The 24,809-nt window shown below is 46.8% G+C and overlaps 18 non-coding genes and 1 pseudogene across 18 annotated transcripts; all 19 read right to left on the minus strand.

Moving 5' to 3' along the window:
- On the minus strand, positions 1–191 carry LOC142261811 (U2 spliceosomal RNA). The gene has a single exon (XR_012729350.1). It is a non-coding gene; the product is annotated as a U2 spliceosomal RNA (small nuclear RNA).
- Positions 192–1,308: 1,117 nt separating this feature from the next.
- On the minus strand, positions 1,309–1,499 carry LOC142261866 (U2 spliceosomal RNA). Its single transcript, XR_012729390.1, has one exon. It is a non-coding gene; the product is annotated as a U2 spliceosomal RNA (small nuclear RNA).
- Positions 1,500–2,616: 1,117 nt separating this feature from the next.
- Positions 2,617–2,807, minus strand: LOC142261878 (U2 spliceosomal RNA). The gene has a single exon (XR_012729401.1). It is a non-coding gene; the product is annotated as a U2 spliceosomal RNA (small nuclear RNA).
- Positions 2,808–3,924: 1,117 nt separating this feature from the next.
- LOC142261891 (U2 spliceosomal RNA) lies at positions 3,925–4,115 on the minus strand. Its single transcript, XR_012729412.1, has one exon. It is a non-coding gene; the product is annotated as a U2 spliceosomal RNA (small nuclear RNA).
- Positions 4,116–5,232: 1,117 nt separating this feature from the next.
- Positions 5,233–5,423, minus strand: LOC142261694 (U2 spliceosomal RNA). The gene has a single exon (XR_012729245.1). It is a non-coding gene; the product is annotated as a U2 spliceosomal RNA (small nuclear RNA).
- A 1,117-nt stretch (positions 5,424–6,540) lies between these two features.
- LOC142261706 (U2 spliceosomal RNA) lies at positions 6,541–6,731 on the minus strand. Its single transcript, XR_012729256.1, has one exon. It is a non-coding gene; the product is annotated as a U2 spliceosomal RNA (small nuclear RNA).
- Positions 6,732–7,848: 1,117 nt separating this feature from the next.
- On the minus strand, positions 7,849–8,039 carry LOC142261719 (U2 spliceosomal RNA). Its single transcript, XR_012729267.1, has one exon. It is a non-coding gene; the product is annotated as a U2 spliceosomal RNA (small nuclear RNA).
- Positions 8,040–9,156: 1,117 nt separating this feature from the next.
- Positions 9,157–9,358, minus strand: LOC142261848 (U2 spliceosomal RNA; annotated as a pseudogene).
- A 1,293-nt stretch (positions 9,359–10,651) lies between these two features.
- LOC142261732 (U2 spliceosomal RNA) lies at positions 10,652–10,842 on the minus strand. Its single transcript, XR_012729278.1, has one exon. It is a non-coding gene; the product is annotated as a U2 spliceosomal RNA (small nuclear RNA).
- A 1,117-nt stretch (positions 10,843–11,959) lies between these two features.
- On the minus strand, positions 11,960–12,150 carry LOC142261813 (U2 spliceosomal RNA). Its single transcript, XR_012729352.1, has one exon. It is a non-coding gene; the product is annotated as a U2 spliceosomal RNA (small nuclear RNA).
- A 1,117-nt stretch (positions 12,151–13,267) lies between these two features.
- LOC142261744 (U2 spliceosomal RNA) lies at positions 13,268–13,458 on the minus strand. The gene has a single exon (XR_012729289.1). It is a non-coding gene; the product is annotated as a U2 spliceosomal RNA (small nuclear RNA).
- A 1,117-nt stretch (positions 13,459–14,575) lies between these two features.
- On the minus strand, positions 14,576–14,766 carry LOC142261756 (U2 spliceosomal RNA). Its single transcript, XR_012729300.1, has one exon. It is a non-coding gene; the product is annotated as a U2 spliceosomal RNA (small nuclear RNA).
- A 1,117-nt stretch (positions 14,767–15,883) lies between these two features.
- LOC142261768 (U2 spliceosomal RNA) lies at positions 15,884–16,074 on the minus strand. The gene has a single exon (XR_012729311.1). It is a non-coding gene; the product is annotated as a U2 spliceosomal RNA (small nuclear RNA).
- A 1,117-nt stretch (positions 16,075–17,191) lies between these two features.
- On the minus strand, positions 17,192–17,382 carry LOC142261780 (U2 spliceosomal RNA). Its single transcript, XR_012729322.1, has one exon. It is a non-coding gene; the product is annotated as a U2 spliceosomal RNA (small nuclear RNA).
- A 1,117-nt stretch (positions 17,383–18,499) lies between these two features.
- LOC142261792 (U2 spliceosomal RNA) lies at positions 18,500–18,690 on the minus strand. Its single transcript, XR_012729333.1, has one exon. It is a non-coding gene; the product is annotated as a U2 spliceosomal RNA (small nuclear RNA).
- Positions 18,691–19,807: 1,117 nt separating this feature from the next.
- LOC142261804 (U2 spliceosomal RNA) lies at positions 19,808–19,998 on the minus strand. Its single transcript, XR_012729344.1, has one exon. It is a non-coding gene; the product is annotated as a U2 spliceosomal RNA (small nuclear RNA).
- A 1,117-nt stretch (positions 19,999–21,115) lies between these two features.
- Positions 21,116–21,306, minus strand: LOC142261817 (U2 spliceosomal RNA). Its single transcript, XR_012729356.1, has one exon. It is a non-coding gene; the product is annotated as a U2 spliceosomal RNA (small nuclear RNA).
- Positions 21,307–22,423: 1,117 nt separating this feature from the next.
- On the minus strand, positions 22,424–22,614 carry LOC142261830 (U2 spliceosomal RNA). Its single transcript, XR_012729367.1, has one exon. It is a non-coding gene; the product is annotated as a U2 spliceosomal RNA (small nuclear RNA).
- Positions 22,615–23,731: 1,117 nt separating this feature from the next.
- Positions 23,732–23,922, minus strand: LOC142261688 (U2 spliceosomal RNA). The gene has a single exon (XR_012729239.1). It is a non-coding gene; the product is annotated as a U2 spliceosomal RNA (small nuclear RNA).
- Positions 23,923–24,809: the final 887 nt, after the last annotated feature.

The following is a 24,809-nucleotide window of genomic DNA, read 5'->3' on the forward strand; positions in this document are numbered from 1 at the left end:
AAGGGGTGCACCGTTCCTGGAGGTACTGCAATACCAGGTCAATGCGTGGAGTGGACAGAGCAAGCTCTTTTTCCATCTCCCTGTTCTAAAAATCCATTTAATATATGGTCCCCAGATAGGGGACGTATCAGATATTAAACTGATAAGAACAGATACTACACTTGATCTTAGCCAAAAGGCCGAGAAGCGATAACCAGAATTGGTTTGGGCCTCGAGTGGCACCCTGGCCTATGCCGGACACATCTTAGGGAGAGAGAGCGAGAGGGAGACAAACCCACGCCTACACAAGACATTTTGTCACCCAAGCCAACCCTTGAAAAGGCTGCTTTGCAGAGCAAAAACAAGAAGAATGGTGCGTTTTGCAGCCGCCGCCCACTGCAATGAATCTGAATAACTCCTCCTTTAGGGCGCAAGCAACTCCCCTCCCCCTTGCAGTCTTTCCAATTCACGATACAAAAAGACGGACAGGACAGGTTGCCTGACTTTCCGTCACTGCCACCCTTTGCCATCCTTACCCGTAGAAAGCCCTTTCATCATCCCCAAACCCTAATCTTTTCCCTTTCCTTCCCAGCCCCCAAACCCTGCCCTCTGTACCTTTCTCACCACCCGCTTCCCTTCTCCTGTCATCCCCCTACCACCCGGGAAAAAAAGAGATTGCCCCCTCCTTCCACTAGCCCACCCTCCCACCCAAAGAACAACTTCTTCTGCGCAGCTTGTTTTCTAGGCAGCAGCGCTATTGTGATGTCATCGGGGGGCATTGTGACAAGCCGCCAGTGTTCCGTCTCTTCATGTTGTGCACTGTTCAAACCGAAAATACATCAACAGGCAGGCTACAGAAAAGCTTACTAACAAAGGTTAGAGAGGGGCTTTCTCAGAGGGCTTTTTACAGTTTGTCTATTCCCAATTAGCCGGTTTAGTATACTTAATGAAAGTACTAATTCTTTCATAGGGCGCCCATTCTTAGTATTTGACGTTCAGGTAACAACAGGTAACTTTATTTGGAGTGGAAGCAGAGAGATAACACCAGATGCCAATTGTAGATCCTCTCACACCTGTGGTCACTGCAGCATCTGACTCCACTTTGTCCAAAAGGGATCTATTCCATTCAATTACACATGATCTAGATTAGACTGACAACAAGATACTGCACGGGACATAGCAGAGTTGGTGAAGTTGAGTGGTGATGAGTTTGCTATTTGGATGAATAAAGCAAGTAAAAAGTGTGTTAGATAAAAATTCATTTCAATTCGCTAATCGGGCTAATATGAATCAGGTGAATCGAGTTCTGCTTTTGGAAACTGGGTTAAGAAGGGGTGCACCGTTCCTGGAGGTACTGCAATACCAGGTCAATGCGTGGAGTGGACAGAGCAAGCTCTTTTTCCATCTCCCTGTTCTAAAAATCCATTTAATATATGGTCCCCAGATAGGGGACGTATCAGATATTAAACTGATAAGAACAGATACTACACTTGATCTTAGCCAAAAGGCCGAGAAGCGATAACCAGAATTGGTTTGGGCCTCGAGTGGCACCCTGGCCTATGCCGGACACATCTTAGGGAGAGAGAGCGAGAGGGAGACAAACCCACGCCTACACAAGACATTTTGTCACCCAAGCCAACCCTTGAAAAGGCTGCTTTGCAGAGCAAAAACAAGAAGAATGGTGCGTTTTGCAGCCGCCGCCCACTGCAATGAATCTGAATAACTCCTCCTTTAGGGCGCAAGCAACTCCCCTCCCCCTTGCAGTCTTTCCAATTCACGATACAAAAAGACGGACAGGACAGGTTGCCTGACTTTCCGTCACTGCCACCCTTTGCCATCCTTACCCGTAGAAAGCCCTTTCATCATCCCCAAACCCTAATCTTTTCCCTTTCCTTCCCAGCCCCCAAACCCTGCCCTCTGTACCTTTCTCACCACCCGCTTCCCTTCTCCTGTCATCCCCCTACCACCCGGGAAAAAAAGAGATTGCCCCCTCCTTCCACTAGCCCACCCTCCCACCCAAAGAACAACTTCTTCTGCGCAGCTTGTTTTCTAGGCAGCAGCGCTATTGTGATGTCATCGGGGGGCATTGTGACAAGCCGCCAGTGTTCCGTCTCTTCATGTTGTGCACTGTTCAAACCGAAAATACATCAACAGGCAGGCTACAGAAAAGCTTACTAACAAAGGTTAGAGAGGGGCTTTCTCAGAGGGCTTTTTACAGTTTGTCTATTCCCAATTAGCCGGTTTAGTATACTTAATGAAAGTACTAATTCTTTCATAGGCCGCCCATTCTTAGTATTTGACGTTCAGGTAACAACAGGTAACTTTATTTGGAGTGGAAGCAGAGAGATAACACCAGATGCCAATTGTAGATCCTCTCACACCTGTGGTCACTGCAGCATCTGACTCCACTTTGTCCAAAAGGGATCTATTCCATTCAATTACACATGATCTAGATTAGACTGACAACAAGATACTGCACGGGACATAGCAGAGTTGGTGAAGTTGAGTGGTGATGAGTTTGCTATTTGGATGAATAAAGCAAGTAAAAAGTGTGTTAGATAAAAATTCATTTCAATTCGCTAATCAGGCTAATATGAATCAGGTGAATCGAGTTCTGCTTTTGGAAACTGGGTTAAGAAGGGGTGCACCGTTCCTGGAGGTACTGCAATACCAGGTCAATGCGTGGAGTGGACAGAGCAAGCTCTTTTTCCATCTCCCTGTTCTAAAAATCCATTTAATATATGGTCCCCAGATAGGGGACGTATCAGATATTAAACTGATAAGAACAGATACTACACTTGATCTTAGCCAAAAGGCCGAGAAGCGATAACCAGAATTGGTTTGGGCCTCGAGTGGCACCCTGGCCTATGCCGGACACATCTTAGGGAGAGAGAGCGAGAGGGAGACAAACCCACGCCTACACAAGACATTTTGTCACCCAAGCCAACCCTTGAAAAGGCTGCTTTGCAGAGCAAAAACAAGAAGAATGGTGCGTTTTGCAGCCGCCGCCCACTGCAATGAATCTGAATAACTCCTCCTTTAGGGCGCAAGCAACTCCCCTCCCCCTTGCAGTCTTTCCAATTCACGATACAAAAAGACGGACAGGACAGGTTGCCTGACTTTCCGTCACTGCCACCCTTTGCCATCCTTACCCGTAGAAAGCCCTTTCATCATCCCCAAACCCTAATCTTTTCCCTTTCCTTCCCAGCCCCCAAACCCTGCCCTCTGTACCTTTCTCACCACCCGCTTCCCTTCTCCTGTCATCCCCCTACCACCCGGGAAAAAAAGAGATTGCCCCCTCCTTCCACTAGCCCACCCTCCCACCCAAAGAACAACTTCTTCTGCGCAGCTTGTTTTCTAGGCAGCAGCGCTATTGTGATGTCATCGGGGGGCATTGTGACAAGCCGCCAGTGTTCCGTCTCTTCATGTTGTGCACTGTTCAAACCGAAAATACATCAACAGGCAGGCTACAGAAAAGCTTACTAACAAAGGTTAGAGAGGGGCTTTCTCAGAGGGCTTTTTACAGTTTGTCTATTCCCAATTAGCCGGTTTAGTATACTTAATGAAAGTACTAATTCTTTCATAGGCCGCCCATTCTTAGTATTTGACGTTCAGGTAACAACAGGTAACTTTATTTGGAGTGGAAGCAGAGAGATAACACCAGATGCCAATTGTAGATCCTCTCACACCTGTGGTCACTGCAGCATCTGACTCCACTTTGTCCAAAAGGGATCTATTCCATTCAATTACACATGATCTAGATTAGACTGACAACAAGATACTGCACGGGACATAGCAGAGTTGGTGAAGTTGAGTGGTGATGAGTTTGCTATTTGGATGAATAAAGCAAGTAAAAAGTGTGTTAGATAAAAATTCATTTCAATTCGCTAATCGGGCTAATATGAATCAGGTGAATCGAGTTCTGCTTTTGGAAACTGGGTTAAGAAGGGGTGCACCGTTCCTGGAGGTACTGCAATACCAGGTCAATGCGTGGAGTGGACAGAGCAAGCTCTTTTTCCATCTCCCTGTTCTAAAAATCCATTTAATATATGGTCCCCAGATAGGGGACGTATCAGATATTAAACTGATAAGAACAGATACTACACTTGATCTTAGCCAAAAGGCCGAGAAGCGATAACCAGAATTGGTTTGGGCCTCGAGTGGCACCCTGGCCTATGCCGGACACATCTTAGGGAGAGAGAGCGAGAGGGAGACAAACCCACGCCTACACAAGACATTTTGTCACCCAAGCCAACCCTTGAAAAGGCTGCTTTGCAGAGCAAAAACAAGAAGAATGGTGCGTTTTGCAGCCGCCGCCCACTGCAATGAATCTGAATAACTCCTCCTTTAGGGCGCAAGCAACTCCCCTCCCCCTTGCAGTCTTTCCAATTCACGATACAAAAAGACGGACAGGACAGGTTGCCTGACTTTCCGTCACTGCCACCCTTTGCCATCCTTACCCGTAGAAAGCCCTTTCATCATCCCCAAACCCTAATCTTTTCCCTTTCCTTCCCAGCCCCCAAACCCTGCCCTCTGTACCTTTCTCACCACCCGCTTCCCTTCTCCTGTCATCCCCCTACCACCCGGGAAAAAAAGAGATTGCCCCCTCCTTCCACTAGCCCACCCTCCCACCCAAAGAACAACTTCTTCTGCGCAGCTTGTTTTCTAGGCAGCAGCGCTATTGTGATGTCATCGGGGGGCATTGTGACAAGCCGCCAGTGTTCCGTCTCTTCATGTTGTGCACTGTTCAAACCGAAAATACATCAACAGGCAGGCTACAGAAAAGCTTACTAACAAAGGTTAGAGAGGGGCTTTCTCAGAGGGCTTTTTACAGTTTGTCTATTCCCAATTAGCCGGTTTAGTATACTTAATGAAAGTACTAATTCTTTCATAGGCCGCCCATTCTTAGTATTTGACGTTCAGGTAACAACAGGTAACTTTATTTGGAGTGGAAGCAGAGAGATAACACCAGATGCCAATTGTAGATCCTCTCACACCTGTGGTCACTGCAGCATCTGACTCCACTTTGTCCAAAAGGGATCTATTCCATTCAATTACACATGATCTAGATTAGACTGACAACAAGATACTGCACGGGACATAGCAGAGTTGGTGAAGTTGAGTGGTGATGAGTTTGCTATTTGGATGAATAAAGCAAGTAAAAAGTGTGTTAGATAAAAATTCATTTCAATTCGCTAATCGGGCTAATATGAATCAGGTGAATCGAGTTCTGCTTTTGGAAACTGGGTTAAGAAGGGGTGCACCGTTCCTGGAGGTACTGCAATACCAGGTCAATGCGTGGAGTGGACAGAGCAAGCTCTTTTTCCATCTCCCTGTTCTAAAAATCCATTTAATATATGGTCCCCAGATAGGGGACGTATCAGATATTAAACTGATAAGAACAGATACTACACTTGATCTTAGCCAAAAGGCCGAGAAGCGATAACCAGAATTGGTTTGGGCCTCGAGTGGCACCCTGGCCTATGCCGGACACATCTTAGGGAGAGAGAGCGAGAGGGAGACAAACCCACGCCTACACAAGACATTTTGTCACCCAAGCCAACCCTTGAAAAGGCTGCTTTGCAGAGCAAAAACAAGAAGAATGGTGCGTTTTGCAGCCGCCGCCCACTGCAATGAATCTGAATAACTCCTCCTTTAGGGCGCAAGCAACTCCCCTCCCCCTTGCAGTCTTTCCAATTCACGATACAAAAAGACGGACAGGACAGGTTGCCTGACTTTCCGTCACTGCCACCCTTTGCCATCCTTACCCGTAGAAAGCCCTTTCATCATCCCCAAACCCTAATCTTTTCCCTTTCCTTCCCAGCCCCCAAACCCTGCCCTCTGTACCTTTCTCACCACCCGCTTCCCTTCTCCTGTCATCCCCCTACCACCCGGGAAAAAAAGAGATTGCCCCCTCCTTCCACTAGCCCACCCTCCCACCCAAAGAACAACTTCTTCTGCGCAGCTTGTTTTCTAGGCAGCAGCGCTATTGTGATGTCATCGGGGGGCATTGTGACAAGCCGCCAGTGTTCCGTCTCTTCATGTTGTGCACTGTTCAAACCGAAAATACATCAACAGGCAGGCTACAGAAAAGCTTACTAACAAAGGTTAGAGAGGGGCTTTCTCAGAGGGCTTTTTACAGTTTGTCTATTCCCAATTAGCCGGTTTAGTATACTTAATGAAAGTACTAATTCTTTCATAGGCCGCCCATTCTTAGTATTTGACGTTCAGGTAACAACAGGTAACTTTATTTGGAGTGGAAGCAGAGAGATAACACCAGATGCCAATTGTAGATCCTCTCACACCTGTGGTCACTGCAGCATCTGACTCCACTTTGTCCAAAAGGGATCTATTCCATTCAATTACACATGATCTAGATTAGACTGACAACAAGATACTGCACGGGACATAGCAGAGTTGGTGAAGTTGAGTGGTGATGAGTTTGCTATTTGGATGAATAAAGCAAGTAAAAAGTGTGTTAGATAAAAATTCATTTCAATTCGCTAATCGGGCTAATATGAATCAGGTGAATCGAGTTCTGCTTTTGGAAACTGGGTTAAGAAGGGGTGCACCGTTCCTGGAGGTACTGCAATACCAGGTCAATGCGTGGAGTGGACAGAGCAAGCTCTTTTTCCATCTCCCTGTTCTAAAAATCCATTTAATATATGGTCCCCAGATAGGGGACGTATCAGATATTAAACTGATAAGAACAGATACTACACTTGATCTTAGCCAAAAGGCCGAGAAGCGATAACCAGAATTGGTTTGGGCCTCGAGTGGCAACCTGGCCTATGCCGGACACATCTTAGGGAGAGAGAGCGAGAGGGAGACAAACCCACGCCTACACAAGACATTTTGTCACCCAAGCCAACCCTTGAAAAGGCTGCTTTGCAGAGCAAAAACAAGAAGAATGGTGCGTTTTGCAGCCGCCGCCCACTGCAATGAATCTGAATAACTCCTCCTTTAGGGCGCAAGCAACTCCCCTCCCCCTTGCAGTCTTTCCAATTCACGATACAAAAAGACGGACAGGACAGGTTGCCTGACTTTCCGTCACTGCCACCCTTTGCCATCCTTACCCGTAGAAAGCCCTTTCATCATCCCCAAACCCTAATCTTTTCCCTTTCCTTCCCAGCCCCCAAACCCTGCCCTCTGTACCTTTCTCACCACCCGCTTCCCTTCTCCTGTCATCCCCCTACCACCCGGGAAAAAAAGAGATTGCCCCCTCCTTCCACTAGCCCACCCTCCCACCCAAAGAACAACTTCTTCTGCGCAGCTTGTTTTCTAGGCAGCAGCGCTATTGTGATGTCATCGGGGGGCATTGTGACAAGCCGCCAGTGTTCCGTCTCTTCATGTTGTGCACTGTTCAAACCGAAAATACATCAACAGGCAGGCTACAGAAAAGCTTACTAACAAAGGTTAGAGAGGGGCTTTCTCAGAGGGCTTTTTACAGTTTGTCTATTCCCAATTAGCCGGTTTAGTATACTTAATGAAAGTACTAATTCTTTCATAGGCCGCCCATTCTTAGTATTTGACGTTCAGGTAACAACAGGTAACTTTATTTGGAGTGGAAGCAGAGAGATAACACCAGATGCCAATTGTAGATCCTCTCACACCTGTGGTCACTGCAGCATCTGACTCCACTTTGTCCAAAAGGGATCTATTCCATTCAATTACACATGATCTAGATTAGACTGACAACAAGATACTGCACGGGACATAGCAGAGTTGGTGAAGTTGAGTGGTGATGAGTTTGCTATTTGGATGAATAAAGCAAGTAAAAAGTGTGTTAGATAAAAATTCATTTCAATTCGCTAATCGGGCTAATATGAATCAGGTGAATCGAGTTCTGCTTTTGGAAACTGGGTTAAGAAGGGGTGCACCGTTCCTGGAGGTACTGCAATACCAGGTCAATGCGTGGAGTGGACAGAGCAAGCTCTTTTTCCATCTCCCTGTTCTAAAAATCCATTTAATATATGGTCCCCAGATAGGGGACGTATCAGATATTAAACTGATAAGAACAGATACTACACTTGATCTTAGCCAAAAGGCCGAGAAGCGATAACCAGAATTGGTTTGGGCCTCGAGTGGCACCCTGGCCTATGCCGGACACATCTTAGGGAGAGAGAGCGAGAGGGAGACAAACCCACGCCTACACAAGACATTTTGTCACCCAAGCCAACCCTTGAAAAGGCTGCTTTGCAGAGCAAAAACAAGAAGAATGGTGCGTTTTGCAGCCGCCGCCCACTGCAATGAATCTGAATAACTCCTCCTTTAGGGCGCAAGCAACTCCCCTCCCCCTTGCAGTCTTTCCAATTCACGATACAAAAAGACGGACAGGACAGGTTGCCTGACTTTCCGTCACTGCCACCCTTTGCCATCCTTACCCGTAGAAAGCCCTTTCATCATCCCCAAACCCTAATCTTTTCCCTTTCCTTCCCAGCCCCCAAACCCTGCCCTCTGTACCTTTCTCACCACCCGCTTCCCTTCTCCTGTCATCCCCCTACCACCCGGGAAAAAAAGAGATTGCCCCCTCCTTCCACTAGCCCACCCTCCCACCCAAAGAACAACTTCTTCTGCGCAGCTTGTTTTCTAGGCAGCAGCGCTATTGTGATGTCATCGGGGGGCATTGTGACAAGCCGCCAGTGTTCCGTCTCTTCATGTTGTGCACTGTTCAAACCGAAAATACATCAACAGGCAGGCTACAGAAAAGCTTACTAACAAAGGTTAGAGAGGGGCTTTCTCAGAGGGCTTTTTACAGTTTGTCTATTCCCAATTAGCCGGTTTAGTATACTTAATGAAAGTACTAATTCTTTCATAGGCCGCCCATTCTTAGTATTTGACGTTCAGGTAACAACAGGTAACTTTATTTGGAGTGGAAGCAGAGAGATAACACCAGATGCCAATTGTAGATCCTCTCACACCTGTGGTCACTGCAGCATCTGACTCCACTTTGTCCAAAAGGGATCTATTCCATTCAATTACACATGATCTAGATTAGACTGACAACAAGATACTGCACGGGACATAGCAGAGTTGGTGAAGTTGAGTGGTGATGAGTTTGCTATTTGGATGAATAAAGCAAGTAAAAAGTGTGTTAGATAAAAATTCATTTCAATTCGCTAATCGGGCTAATATGAATCAGGTGAATCGAGTTCTGCTTTTGGAAACTGGGTTAAGAAGGGGTGCACCGTTCCTGGAGGTACTGCAATACCAGGTCAATGCGTGGAGTGGACAGAGCAAGCTCTTTTTCCATCTCCCTGTTCTAAAAATCCATTTAATATATGGTCCCCAGATAGGGGACGTATCAGATATTAAACTGATAAGAACAGATTTTTTTTTTTTTTTTTTTTTTTTTTTGAAGGATGAGTTTGAAAATAATAAAGTGACCGCCTCTCGTTGCCCAGGTAACTGTCCGTCACAAGAGGGCTATGACATCCTACGATGCACACTCTCCCAAGGTCAGCAGTTGTGCAATACCCTGGCACCTTTCAGCACCAACCAAGGTAGTACCCTCCCAAACTACACTTGATCTTAGCCAAAAGGCCGAGAAGCGATAACCAGAATTGGTTTGGGCCTCGAGTGGCACCCTGGCCTATGCCGGACACATCTTAGGGAGAGAGAGCGAGAGGGAGACAAACCCACGCCTACACAAGACATTTTGTCACCCAAGCCAACCCTTGAAAAGGCTGCTTTGCAGAGCAAAAACAAGAAGAATGGTGCGTTTTGCAGCCGCCGCCCACTGCAATGAATCTGAATAACTCCTCCTTTAGGGCGCAAGCAACTCCCCTCCCCCTTGCAGTCTTTCCAATTCACGATACAAAAAGACGGACAGGACAGGTTGCCTGACTTTCCGTCACTGCCACCCTTTGCCATCCTTACCCGTAGAAAGCCCTTTCATCATCCCCAAACCCTAATCTTTTCCCTTTCCTTCCCAGCCCCCAAACCCTGCCCTCTGTACCTTTCTCACCACCCGCTTCCCTTCTCCTGTCATCCCCCTACCACCCGGGAAAAAAAGAGATTGCCCCCTCCTTCCACTAGCCCACCCTCCCACCCAAAGAACAACTTCTTCTGCGCAGCTTGTTTTCTAGGCAGCAGCGCTATTGTGATGTCATCGGGGGGCATTGTGACAAGCCGCCAGTGTTCCGTCTCTTCATGTTGTGCACTGTTCAAACCGAAAATACATCAACAGGCAGGCTACAGAAAAGCTTACTAACAAAGGTTAGAGAGGGGCTTTCTCAGAGGGCTTTTTACAGTTTGTCTATTCCCAATTAGCCGGTTTAGTATACTTAATGAAAGTACTAATTCTTTCATAGGCCGCCCATTCTTAGTATTTGACGTTCAGGTAACAACAGGTAACTTTATTTGGAGTGGAAGCAGAGAGATAACACCAGATGCCAATTGTAGATCCTCTCACACCTGTGGTCACTGCAGCATCTGACTCCACTTTGTCCAAAAGGGATCTATTCCATTCAATTACACATGATCTAGATTAGACTGACAACAAGATACTGCACGGGACATAGCAGAGTTGGTGAAGTTGAGTGGTGATGAGTTTGCTATTTGGATGAATAAAGCAAGTAAAAAGTGTGTTAGATAAAAATTCATTTCAATTCGCTAATCGGGCTAATATGAATCAGGTGAATCGAGTTCTGCTTTTGGAAACTGGGTTAAGAAGGGGTGCACCGTTCCTGGAGGTACTGCAATACCAGGTCAATGCGTGGAGTGGACAGAGCAAGCTCTTTTTCCATCTCCCTGTTCTAAAAATCCATTTAATATATGGTCCCCAGATAGGGGACGTATCAGATATTAAACTGATAAGAACAGATACTACACTTGATCTTAGCCAAAAGGCCGAGAAGCGATAACCAGAATTGGTTTGGGCCTCGAGTGGCACCCTGGCCTATGCCGGACACATCTTAGGGAGAGAGAGCGAGAGGGAGACAAACCCACGCCTACACAAGACATTTTGTCACCCAAGCCAACCCTTGAAAAGGCTGCTTTGCAGAGCAAAAACAAGAAGAATGGTGCGTTTTGCAGCCGCCGCCCACTGCAATGAATCTGAATAACTCCTCCTTTAGGGCGCAAGCAACTCCCCTCCCCCTTGCAGTCTTTCCAATTCACGATACAAAAAGACGGACAGGACAGGTTGCCTGACTTTCCGTCACTGCCACCCTTTGCCATCCTTACCCGTAGAAAGCCCTTTCATCATCCCCAAACCCTAATCTTTTCCCTTTCCTTCCCAGCCCCCAAACCCTGCCCTCTGTACCTTTCTCACCACCCGCTTCCCTTCTCCTGTCATCCCCCTACCACCCGGGAAAAAAAGAGATTGCCCCCTCCTTCCACTAGCCCACCCTCCCACCCAAAGAACAACTTCTTCTGCGCAGCTTGTTTTCTAGGCAGCAGCGCTATTGTGATGTCATCGGGGGGCATTGTGACAAGCCGCCAGTGTTCCGTCTCTTCATGTTGTGCACTGTTCAAACCGAAAATACATCAACAGGCAGGCTACAGAAAAGCTTACTAACAAAGGTTAGAGAGGGGCTTTCTCAGAGGGCTTTTTACAGTTTGTCTATTCCCAATTAGCCGGTTTAGTATACTTAATGAAAGTACTAATTCTTTCATAGGCCGCCCATTCTTAGTATTTGACGTTCAGGTAACAACAGGTAACTTTATTTGGAGTGGAAGCAGAGAGATAACACCAGATGCCAATTGTAGATCCTCTCACACCTGTGGTCACTGCAGCATCTGACTCCACTTTGTCCAAAAGGGATCTATTCCATTCAATTACACATGATCTAGATTAGACTGACAACAAGATACTGCACGGGACATAGCAGAGTTGGTGAAGTTGAGTGGTGATGAGTTTGCTATTTGGATGAATAAAGCAAGTAAAAAGTGTGTTAGATAAAAATTCATTTCAATTCGCTAATCGGGCTAATATGAATCAGGTGAATCGAGTTCTGCTTTTGGAAACTGGGTTAAGAAGGGGTGCACCGTTCCTGGAGGTACTGCAATACCAGGTCAATGCGTGGAGTGGACAGAGCAAGCTCTTTTTCCATCTCCCTGTTCTAAAAATCCATTTAATATATGGTCCCCAGATAGGGGACGTATCAGATATTAAACTGATAAGAACAGATACTACACTTGATCTTAGCCAAAAGGCCAAGAAGCGATAACCAGAATTGGTTTGGGCCTCGAGTGGCACCCTGGCCTATGCCGGACACATCTTAGGGAGAGAGAGCGAGAGGGAGACAAACCCACGCCTACACAAGACATTTTGTCACCCAAGCCAACCCTTGAAAAGGCTGCTTTGCAGAGCAAAAACAAGAAGAATGGTGCGTTTTGCAGCCGCCGCCCACTGCAATGAATCTGAATAACTCCTCCTTTAGGGCGCAAGCAACTCCCCTCCCCCTTGCAGTCTTTCCAATTCACGATACAAAAAGACGGACAGGACAGGTTGCCTGACTTTCCGTCACTGCCACCCTTTGCCATCCTTACCCGTAGAAAGCCCTTTCATCATCCCCAAACCCTAATCTTTTCCCTTTCCTTCCCAGCCCCCAAACCCTGCCCTCTGTACCTTTCTCACCACCCGCTTCCCTTCTCCTGTCATCCCCCTACCACCCGGGAAAAAAAGAGATTGCCCCCTCCTTCCACTAGCCCACCCTCCCACCCAAAGAACAACTTCTTCTGCGCAGCTTGTTTTCTAGGCAGCAGCGCTATTGTGATGTCATCGGGGGGCATTGTGACAAGCCGCCAGTGTTCCGTCTCTTCATGTTGTGCACTGTTCAAACCGAAAATACATCAACAGGCAGGCTACAGAAAAGCTTACTAACAAAGGTTAGAGAGGGGCTTTCTCAGAGGGCTTTTTACAGTTTGTCTATTCCCAATTAGCCGGTTTAGTATACTTAATGAAAGTACTAATTCTTTCATAGGCCGCCCATTCTTAGTATTTGACGTTCAGGTAACAACAGGTAACTTTATTTGGAGTGGAAGCAGAGAGATAACACCAGATGCCAATTGTAGATCCTCTCACACCTGTGGTCACTGCAGCATCTGACTCCACTTTGTCCAAAAGGGATCTATTCCATTCAATTACACATGATCTAGATTAGACTGACAACAAGATACTGCACGGGACATAGCAGAGTTGGTGAAGTTGAGTGGTGATGAGTTTGCTATTTGGATGAATAAAGCAAGTAAAAAGTGTGTTAGATAAAAATTCATTTCAATTCGCTAATCGGGCTAATATGAATCAGGTGAATCGAGTTCTGCTTTTGGAAACTGGGTTAAGAAGGGGTGCACCGTTCCTGGAGGTACTGCAATACCAGGTCAATGCGTGGAGTGGACAGAGCAAGCTCTTTTTCCATCTCCCTGTTCTAAAAATCCATTTAATATATGGTCCCCAGATAGGGGACGTATCAGATATTAAACTGATAAGAACAGATACTACACTTGATCTTAGCCAAAAGGCCGAGAAGCGATAACCAGAATTGGTTTGGGCCTCGAGTGGCACCCTGGCCTATGCCGGACACATCTTAGGGAGAGAGAGCGAGAGGGAGACAAACCCACGCCTACACAAGACATTTTGTCACCCAAGCCAACCCTTGAAAAGGCTGCTTTGCAGAGCAAAAACAAGAAGAATGGTGCGTTTTGCAGCCGCCGCCCACTGCAATGAATCTGAATAACTCCTCCTTTAGGGCGCAAGCAACTCCCCTCCCCCTTGCAGTCTTTCCAATTCACGATACAAAAAGACGGACAGGACAGGTTGCCTGACTTTCCGTCACTGCCACCCTTTGCCATCCTTACCCGTAGAAAGCCCTTTCATCATCCCCAAACCCTAATCTTTTCCCTTTCCTTCCCAGCCTCCAAACCCTGCCCTCTGTACCTTTCTCACCACCCGCTTCCCTTCTCCTGTCATCCCCCTACCACCCGGGAAAAAAAGAGATTGCCCCCTCCTTCCACTAGCCCACCCTCCCACCCAAAGAACAACTTCTTCTGCGCAGCTTGTTTTCTAGGCAGCAGCGCTATTGTGATGTCATCGGGGGGCATTGTGACAAGCCGCCAGTGTTCCGTCTCTTCATGTTGTGCACTGTTCAAACCGAAAATACATCAACAGGCAGGCTACAGAAAAGCTTACTAACAAAGGTTAGAGAGGGGCTTTCTCAGAGGGCTTTTTACAGTTTGTCTATTCCCAATTAGCCGGTTTAGTATACTTAATGAAAGTACTAATTCTTTCATAGGCCGCCCATTCTTAGTATTTGACGTTCAGGTAACAACAGGTAACTTTATTTGGAGTGGAAGCAGAGAGATAACACCAGATGCCAATTGTAGATCCTCTCACACCTGTGGTCACTGCAGCATCTGACTCCACTTTGTCCAAAAGGGATCTATTCCATTCAATTACACATGATCTAGATTAGACTGACAACAAGATACTGCACGGGACATAGCAGAGTTGGTGAAGTTGAGTGGTGATGAGTTTGCTATTTGGATGAATAAAGCAAGTAAAAAGTGTGTTAGATAAAAATTCATTTCAATTCGCTAATCGGGCTAATATGAATCAGGTGAATCGAGTTCTGCTTTTGGAAACTGGGTTAAGAAGGGGTGCACCGTTCCTGGAGGTACTGCAATACCAGGTCAATGCGTGGAGTGGACAGAGCAAGCTCTTTTTCCATCTCCCTGTTCTAAAAATCCATTTAATATATGGTCCCCAGATAGGGGACGTATCAGATATTAAACTGATAAGAACAGATACTACACTTGATCTTAGCCAAAAGGCCGAGAAGCGATAACCAGAATTGGTTTGGGCCTCGAGTGGCACCCTGGCCTATGCCGGACACATCTTAGGGAGAGAGAGCGAGAGGGAGACAAACCCACGCCTACACAAGACATTTTGTCACCCAAGCCAACCCTTGAAAAGGCTGCTTTGCAGAGCAAAAACAAGAAGAATGGTGCGTTTTGCAGCCGCCGCCCACTGCAATGAATCTGAATAACTCCTCCTTTAGGGCGCAAGCAACTCCCCTCCCCCTTGCAGTCTTTCCAATTCACGATACAAAAAGACGGACAGGACAGGTTGCCTGACTTTCCGTCACTGCCACCCTTTGCCATCCTTACCCGTAGAAAGCCCTTTCATCATCCCCAAACCCTAATCTTTTCCCTTTCCTTCCCAGCCCCCAAACCCTGCCCTCTGTACCTTTCTCACCACCCGCTTCCCTTCTCCTGTCATCCCCCTACCACCCGGGAAAAAAAGAGATTGCCCCCTCCTTCCACTAGCCCACCCTCCCACCCAAAGAACAACTTCTTCTGCGCAGCTTGTTTTCTAGGCAGCAGCGCTATTGTGATGTCATCGGGGGGCATTGTGACAAGCCGCCAGTGTTCCGTCTCTTCATGTTGTGCACTGTTCAAACCGAAAATACATCAACAGGCAGGCTACAGAAAAGCTTACTAACAAAGGTTAGAGAGGGGCTTTCTCAGAGGGCTTTTTACAGTTTGTCTATTCCCAATTAGCCGGTTTAGTATACTTAATGAAAGTACTAATTCTTTCATAGGCCGCCCATTCTTAGTATTTGACGTTCAGGTAACAACAGGTAACTTTATTTGGAGTGGAAGCAGAGAGATAACACCAGATGCCAATTGTAGATCCTCTCACACCTGTGGTCACTGCAGCATCTGACTCCACTTTGTCCAAAAGGGATCTATTCCATTCAATTACACATGATCTAGATTAGACTGACAACAAGATACTGCACGGGACATAGCAGAGTTGGTGAAGTTGAGTGGTGATGAGTTTGCTATTTGGATGAATAAAGCAAGTAAAAAGTGTGTTAGATAAAAATTCATTTCAATTCGCTAATCGGGCTAATATGAATCAGGTGAATCGAGTTCTGCTTTTGGAAACTGGGTTAAGAAGGGGTGCACCGTTCCTGGAGGTACTGCAATACCAGGTCAATGCGTGGAGTGGACAGAGCAAGCTCTTTTTCCATCTCCCTGTTCTAAAAATCCATTTAATATATGGTCCCCAGATAGGGGACGTATCAGATATTAAACTGATAAGAACAGATACTACACTTGATCTTAGCCAAAAGGCCGAGAAGCGATAACCAGAATTGGTTTGGGCCTCGAGTGGCACCCTGGCCTATGCCGGACACATCTTAGGGAGAGAGAGCGAGAGGGAGACAAACCCACGCCTACACAAGACATTTTGTCACCCAAGCCAACCCTTGAAAAGGCTGCTTTGCAGAGCAAAAACAAGAAGAATGGTGCGTTTTGCAGCCGCCGCCCACTGCAATGAATCTGAATAACTCCTCCTTTAGGGCGCAAGCAACTCCCCTCCCCCTTGCAGTCTTTCCAATTCACGATACAAAAAGACGGACAGGACAGGTTGCCTGACTTTCCGTCACTGCCACCCTTTGCCATCCTTACCCGTAGAAAGCCCTTTCATCATCCCCAAACCCTAATCTTTTCCCTTTCCTTCCCAGCCCCCAAACCCTGCCCTCTGTACCTTTCTCACCACCCGCTTCCCTTCTCCTGTCATCCCCCTACCACCCGGGAAAAAAAGAGATTGCCCCCTCCTTCCACTAGCCCACCCTCCCACCCAAAGAACAACTTCTTCTGCGCAGCTTGTTTTCTAGGCAGCAGCGCTATTGTGATGTCATCGGGGGGCATTGTGACAAGCCGCCAGTGTTCCGTCTCTTCATGTTGTGCACTGTTCAAACCGAAAATACATCAACAGGCAGGCTACAGAAAAGCTTACTAACAAAGGTTAGAGAGGGGCTTTCTCAGAGGGCTTTTTACAGTTTGTCTATTCCCAATTAGCCGGTTTAGTATACTTAATGAAAGTACTAATTCTTTCATAGGCCGCCCATTCTTAGTATTTGACGTTCAGGTAACAACAGGTAACTTTATTTGGAGTGGAAGCAGAGAGATAACACCAGATGCCAATTGTAGATCCTCTCACACCTGTGGTCACTGCAGCATCTGACTCCACTTTGTCCAAAAGGGATCTATTCCATTCAATTACACATGATCTAGATTAGACTGACAACAAGATACTGCACGGGACATAGCAGAGTTGGTGAAGTTGAGTGGTGATGAGTTTGCTATTTGGATGAATAAAGCAAGTAAAAAGTGTGTTAGATAAAAATTCATTTCAATTCGCTAATCGGGCTAATATGAATCAGGTGAATCGAGTTCTGCTTTTGGAAACTGGGTTAAGAAGGGGTGCACCGTTCCTGGAGGTACTGCAATACCAGGTCAATGCGTGGAGTGGACAGAGCAAGCTCTTTTTCCATCTCCCTGTTCTAAAAATCCATTTAATATATGGTCCCCAGATAGGGGACGTATCAGATATTAAACTGATAAGAACAGATACTACACTTGATCTTAGCCAAAAGGCCGAGAAGCGATAACCAGAATTGGTTTGGGCCTCGAGTGGCACCCTGGCCTATGCCGGACACATCTTAGGGAGAGAGAGCGAGAGGGAGACAAACCCACGCCTACACAAGACATTTTGTCACCCAAGCCAACCCTTGAAAAGGCTGCTTTGCAGAGCAAAAACAAGAAGAATGGTGCGTTTTGCAGCCGCCGCCCACTGCAATGAATCTGAATAACTCCTCCTTTAGGGCGCAAGCAACTCCCCTCCCCCTTGCAGTCTTTCCAATTCACGATACAAAAAGACGGACAGGACAGGTTGCCTGACTTTCCGTCACTGCCACCCTTTGCCATCCTTACCCGTAGAAAGCCCTTTCATCATCCCCAAACCCTAATCTTTTCCCTTTCCTTCCCAGCCCCCAAACCCTGCCCTCTGTACCTTTCTCACCACCCGCTTCCCTTCTCCTGTCATCCCCCTACCACCCGGGAAAAAAAGAGATTGCCCCCTCCTTCCACTAGCCCACCCTCCCACCCAAAGAACAACTTCTTCTGCGCAGCTTGTTTTCTAGGCAGCAGCGCTATTGTGATGTCATCGGGGGGCATTGTGACAAGCCGCCAGTGTTCCGTCTCTTCATGTTGTGCACTGTTCAAACCGAAAATACATCAACAGGCAGGCTACAGAAAAGCTTACTAACAAAGGTTAGAGAGGGGCTTTCTCAGAGGGCTTTTTACAGTTTGTCTATTCCCAATTAGCCGGTTTAGTATACTTAATGAAAGTACTAATTCTTTCATAGGCCGCCCATTCTTAGTATTTGACGTTCAGGTAACAACAGGTAACTTTATTTGGAGTGGAAGCAGAGAGATAACACCAGATGCCAATTGTAGATCCTCTCACACCTGTGGTCACTGCAGCATCTGACTCCACTTTGTCCAAAAGGGATCTATTCCATTCAATTACACATGATCTAGATTAGACTGACAACAAGATACTGCACGGGACATAGCAGAGTTGGTGAAGTTGAGTGGTGATGAGTTTGCTATTTGGATGAATAAAGCAAGTAAAAAGTGTGTTAGATAAAAATTCATTTCAATTCGCTAATCGGGCTAATATGAATCAGGTGAATCGAGTTCTGCTTTTGGAAACTGGGTTAAGAAGGGGTGCACCGTTCCTGGAGGTACTGCAATACCAGGTCAATGCGTGGAGTGGACAGAGCAAGCTCTTTTTCCATCTCCCTGTTCTAAAAATCCATTTAATATATGGTCCCCAGATAGGGGACGTATCAGATATTAAACTGATAAGAACAGATACTACACTTGATCTTAGCCAAAAGGCCGAGAAGCGATAACCAGAATTGGTTTGGGCCTCGAGTGGCACCCTGGCCTATGCCGGACACATCTTAGGGAGAGAGAGCGAGAGGGAGACAAACCCACGCCTACACAAGACATTTTGTCACCCAAGCCAACCCTTGAAAAGGCTGCTTTGCAGAGCAAAAACAAGAAGAATGGTGCGTTTTGCAGCCGCCGCCCACTGCAATGAATCTGTATAACTCCTCCTTTAGGGCGCAAGCAACTCCCCTCCCCCTTGCAGTCTTTCCAATTCACGATACAAAAAGACGGACAGGACAGGTTGCCTGACTTTCCGTCACTGCCACCCTTTGCCATCCTTACCCGTAGAAAGCCCTTTCATCATCCCCAAACCCTAATCTTTTCCCTTTCCTTCCCAGCCCCCAAACCCTGCCCTCTGTACCTTTCTCACCACCCGCTTCCCTTCTCCTGTCATCCCCCTACCACCCGGGAAAAAAAGAGATTGCCCCCTCCTTCCACTAGCCCACCCTCCCACCCAAAGAACAACTTCTTCTGCGCAGCTTGTTTTCTAGGCAGCAGCGCTATTGTGATGTCATCGGGGGGCATTGTGACAAGCCGCCAGTGTTCCGTCTCTTCATGTTGTGCACTGTTCAAACCGAAAATACATCAACAGGCAGGCTACAGAAAAGCTTACTAACAAAGGTTAGAGAGGGGTTTTCTCAGAGGGCTTTTTACAGTTTGTCTATTCCCAATTAGCCGGTTTAGTATACTTAATGAAAGTACTAATTCTTTCATAGGCCGCCCATTCTTAGTATTTGACGTTCAGGTAACAACAGGTAACTTTATTTGGAGTGGAAGCAGAGAGATAACACCAGATGCCAATTGTAGATCCTCTCACACCTGTGGTCACTGCAGCATCTGACTCCACTTTGTCCAAAAGGGATCTATTCCATTCAATTACACATGATCTAGATTAGACTGACAACAAGATACTGCACGGGACATAGCAGAGTTGGTGAAGTTGAGTGGTGATGAGTTTGCTATTTGGATGAATAAAGCAAGTAAAAAGTGTGTTAGATAAAAATTCATTTCAATTCGCTAATCGGGCTAATATGAATCAGGTGAATCGAGTTCTGCTTTTGGAAACTGGGTTAAGAAGGGGTGCACCGTTCCTGGAGGTACTGCAATACCAGGTCAATGCGTGGAGTGGACAGAGCAAGCTCTTTTTCCATCTCCCTGTTCTAAAAATCCATTTAATATATGGTCCCCAGATAGGGGACGTATCAGATATTAAACTGATAAGAACAGATACTACACTTGATCTTAGCCAAAAGGCCGAGAAGCGATAACCAGAATTGGTTTGGGCCTCGAGTGGCACCCTGGCCTATGCCGGACACATCTTAGGGAGAGAGAGCGAGAGGGAGACAAACCCACGCCTACACAAGACATTTTGTCACCCAAGCCAACCCTTGAAAAGGCTGCTTTGCAGAGCAAAAACAAGAAGAATGGTGCGTTTTGCAGCCGCCGCCCACTGCAATGAATCTGAATAACTCCTCCTTTAGGGCGCAAGCAACTCCCCTCCCCCTTGCAGTCTTTCCAATTCACGATACAAAAAGACGGACAGGACAGGTTGCCTGACTTTCCGTCACTGCCACCCTTTGCCATCCTTACCCGTAGAAAGCCCTTTCATCATCCCCAAACCCTAATCTTTTCCCTTTCCTTCCCAGCCCCCAAACCCTGCCCTCTGTACCTTTCTCACCACCCGCTTCCCTTCTCCTGTCATCCCCCTACCACCCGGGAAAAAAAGAGATTGCCCCCTCCTTCCACTAGCCCACCCTCCCACCCAAAGAACAACTTCTTCTGCGCAGCTTGTTTTCTAGGCAGCAGCGCTATTGTGATGTCATCGGGGGGCATTGTGACAAGCCGCCAGTGTTCCGTCTCTTCATGTTGTGCACTGTTCAAACCGAAAATACATCAACAGGCAGGCTACAGAAAAGCTTACTAACAAAGGTTAGAGAGGGGCTTTCTCAGAGGGCTTTTTACAGTTTGTCTATTCCCAATTAGCCGGTTTAGTATACTTAATGAAAGTACTAATTCTTTCATAGGCCGCCCATTCTTAGTATTTGACGTTCAGGTAACAACAGGTAACTTTATTTGGAGTGGAAGCAGAGAGATAACACCAGATGCCAATTGTAGATCCTCTCACACCTGTGGTCACTGCAGCATCTGACTCCACTTTGTCCAAAAGGGATCTATTCCATTCAATTACACATGATCTAGATTAGACTGACAACAAGATACTGCACGGGACATAGCAGAGTTGGTGAAGTTGAGTGGTGATGAGTTTGCTATTTGGATGAATAAAGCAAGTAAAAAGTGTGTTAGATAAAAATTCATTTCAATTCGCTAATCGGGCTAATATGAATCAGGTGAATCGAGTTCTGCTTTTGGAAACTGGGTTAAGAAGGGGTGCACCGTTCCTGGAGGTACTGCAATACCAGGTCAATGCGTGGAGTGGACAGAGCAAGCTCTTTTTCCATCTCCCTGTTCTAAAAATCCATTTAATATATGGTCCCCAGATAGGGGACGTATCAGATATTAAACTGATAAGAACAGATACTACACTTGATCTTAGCCAAAAGGCCGAGAAGCGATAACCAGAATTGGTTTGGGCCTCGAGTGGCACCCTGGCCTATGCCGGACACATCTTAGGGAGAGAGAGCGAGAGGGAGACAAACCCACGCCTACACAAGACATTTTGTCACCCAAGCCAACCCTTGAAAAGGCTGCTTTGCAGAGCAAAAACAAGAAGAATGGTGCGTTTTGCAGCCGCCGCCCACTGCAATGAATCTGAATAACTCCTCCTTTAGGGCGCAAGCAACTCCCCTCCCCCTTGCAGTCTTTCCAATTCACGATACAAAAAGACGGACAGGACAGGTTGCCTGACTTTCCGTCACTGCCACCCTTTGCCATCCTTACCCGTAGAAAGCCCTTTCATCATCCCCAAACCCTAATCTTTTCCCTTTCCTTCCCAGCCCCCAAACCCTGCCCTCTGTACCTTTCTCACCACCCGCTTCCCTTCTCCTGTCATCCCCCTACCACCCGGGAAAAAAAGAGATTGCCCCCTCCTTCCACTAGCCCACCCTCCCACCCAAAGAACAACTTCTTCTGCGCAGCTTGTTTTCTAGGCAGCAGCGCTATTGTGATGTCATCGGGGGGCATTGTGACAAGCCGCCAGTGTTCCGTCTCTTCATGTTGTGCACTGTTCAAACCGAAAATACATCAACAGGCAGGCTACAGAAAAGCTTACTAACAAAGGTTAGAGAGGGGCTTTCTCAGAGGGCTTTTTACAGTTTGTCTATTCCCAATTAGCCGGTTTAGTATACTTAATGAAAGTACTAATTCTTTCATAGGCCGCCCATTCTTAGTATTTGACGTTCAGGTAACAACAGGTAACTTTATTTGGAGTGGAAGCAGAGAGATAACACCAGATGCCAATTGTAGATCCTCTCACACCTGTGGTCACTGCAGCATCTGACTCCACTTTGTCCAAAAGGGATCTATTCCATTCAATTACACATGATCTAGATTAGACTGACAACAAGATACTGCACGGGACATAGCAGAGTTGGTGAAGTTGAGTGGTGATGAGTTTGCTATTTGGATGAATAAAGCAAGTAAAAAGTGTGTTAGATAAAAATTCATTTCAATTCGCTAATCGGGCTAATATGAATCAGGTGAATCGAGTTCTGCTTTTGGAAACTGGGTTAAGAAGGGGTGCACCGTTCCTGGAGGTACTGCAATACCAGGTCAATGCGTGGAGTGGACAGAGCAAGCTCTTTTTCCATCTCCCTGTTCTAAAAATCCATTTAATATATGGTCCCCAGATAGGGGACGTATCAGATATTAAACTGATAAGAACAGATACTACACTTGATCTTAGCCAAAAGGCCGAGAAGCGATAACCAGAATTGGTTTGGGCCTCGAGTGGCACCCTGGCCTATGCCGGACACATCTTAGGGAGAGAGAGCGAGAGGGAGACAAACCCACGCCTACACAAGACATTTTGTCACCCAAGCCAACCCTTGAAAAGGCTGCTTTGCAGAGCAAAAACAAGAAGAATGGTGCGTTTTGCAGCCGCCGCCCACTGCAATGAATCTGAATAACTCCTCCTTTAGGGCGCAAGCAACTCCCCTCCCCCTTGCAGTCTTTCCAATTCACGATACAAAAAGACGGACAGGACAGGTTGCCTGACTTTCCGTCACTGCCACCCTTTGCCATCCTTACCCGTAGAAAGCCCTTTCATCATCCCCAAACCCTAATCTTTTCCCTTTCCTTCCCAGCCCCCAAACCCTGCCCTCTGTACCTTTCTCACCACCCGCTTCCCTTCTCCTGTCATCCCCCTACCACCCGGGAAAAAAAGAGATTGCCCCCTCCTTCCACTAGCCCACCCTCCCACCCAAAGAACAACTTCTTCTGCGCAGCTTGTTTTCTAGGCAGCAGCGCTATTGTGATGTCATCGGGGGGCATTGTGACAAGCCGCCAGTGTTCCGTCTCTTCATGTTGTGCACTGTTCAAACCGAAAATACATCAACAGGCAGGCTACAGAAAAGCTTACTAACAAAGGTTAGAGAGGGGCTTTCTCAGAGGGCTTTTTACAGTTTGTCTATTCCCAATTAGCCGGTTTAGTATACTTAATGAAAGTACTAATTCTTTCATAGGCCGCCCATTCTTAGTATTTGACGTTCAGGTAACAACAGGTAACTTTATTTGGAGTGGAAGCAGAGAGATAACACCAGATGCCAATTGTAGATCCTCTCACACCTGTGGTCACTGCAGCATCTGACTCCACTTTGTCCAAAAGGGATCTATTCCATTCAATTACACATGATCTAGATTAGACTGACAACAAGATACTGCACGGGACATAGCAGAGTTGGTGAAGTTGAGTGGTGATGAGTTTGCTATTTGGATGAATAAAGCAAGTAAAAAGTGTGTTAGATAAAAATTCATTTCAATTCGCTAATCGGGCTAATATGAATCAGGTGAATCGAGTTCTGCTTTTGGAAACTGGGTTAAGAAGGGGTGCACCGTTCCTGGAGGTACTGCAATACCAGGTCAATGCGTGGAGTGGACAGAGCAAGCTCTTTTTCCATCTCCCTGTTCTAAAAATCAATTTAATATATGGTCCCCAGATAGGGGACGTATCAGATATTAAACTGATAAGAACAGATACTACACTTGATCTTAGCCAAAAGGCCGAGAAGCGATAACCAGAATTGGTTTGGGCCTCGAGTGGCACCCTGGCCTATGCCGGACACATCTTAGGGAGAGAGAGCGAGAGGGAGACAAACCCACGCCTACACAAGACATTTTGTCACCCAAGCCAACCCTTGAAAAGGCTGCTTTGCAGAGCAAAAACAAGAAGAATGGTGCGTTTTGCAGCCGCCGCCCACTGCAATGAATCTGAATAACTCCTCCTTTAGGGCGCAAGCAACTCCCCTCCCCCTTGCAGTCTTTCCAATTCACGATACAAAAAGACGGACAGGACAGGTTGCCTGACTTTCCGTCACTGCCACCCTTTGCCATCCTTACCCGTAGAAAGCCCTTTCATCATCCCCAAACCCTAATCTTTTCCCTTTCCTTCCCAGCCCCCAAACCCTGCCCTCTGTACCTTTCTCACCACCCGCTTCCCTTCTCCTGTCATCCCCCTACCACCCGGGAAAAAAAGAGATTGCCCCCTCCTTCCACTAGCCCACCCTCCCACCCAAAGAACAACTTCTTCTGCGCAGCTTGTTTTCTAGGCAGCAGCGCTATTGTGATGTCATCGGGGGGCATTGTGACAAGCCGCCAGTGTTCCGTCTCTTCATGTTGTGCACTGTTCAAACCGAAAATACATCAACAGGCAGGCTACAGAAAAGCTTACTAACAAAGGTTAGAGAGGGGCTTTCTCAGAGGGCTTTTTACAGTTTGTCTATTCCCAATTAGCCGGTTTAGTATACTTAATGAAAGTACTAATTCTTTCATAGGCCGCCCATTCTTAGTATTTGACGTTCAGGTAACAACAGGTAACTTTATTTGGAGTGGAAGCAGAGAGATAACACCAGATGCCAATTGAAGATCCTCTCACACCTGTGGTCACTGCAGCATCTGACTCC

Source organism: Anomaloglossus baeobatrachus, unplaced genomic scaffold, assembly GCF_048569485.1.
Source record: "Anomaloglossus baeobatrachus isolate aAnoBae1 unplaced genomic scaffold, aAnoBae1.hap1 Scaffold_2391, whole genome shotgun sequence".
Taxonomy (NCBI): Eukaryota; Metazoa; Chordata; class Amphibia; order Anura; family Aromobatidae; genus Anomaloglossus; species Anomaloglossus baeobatrachus.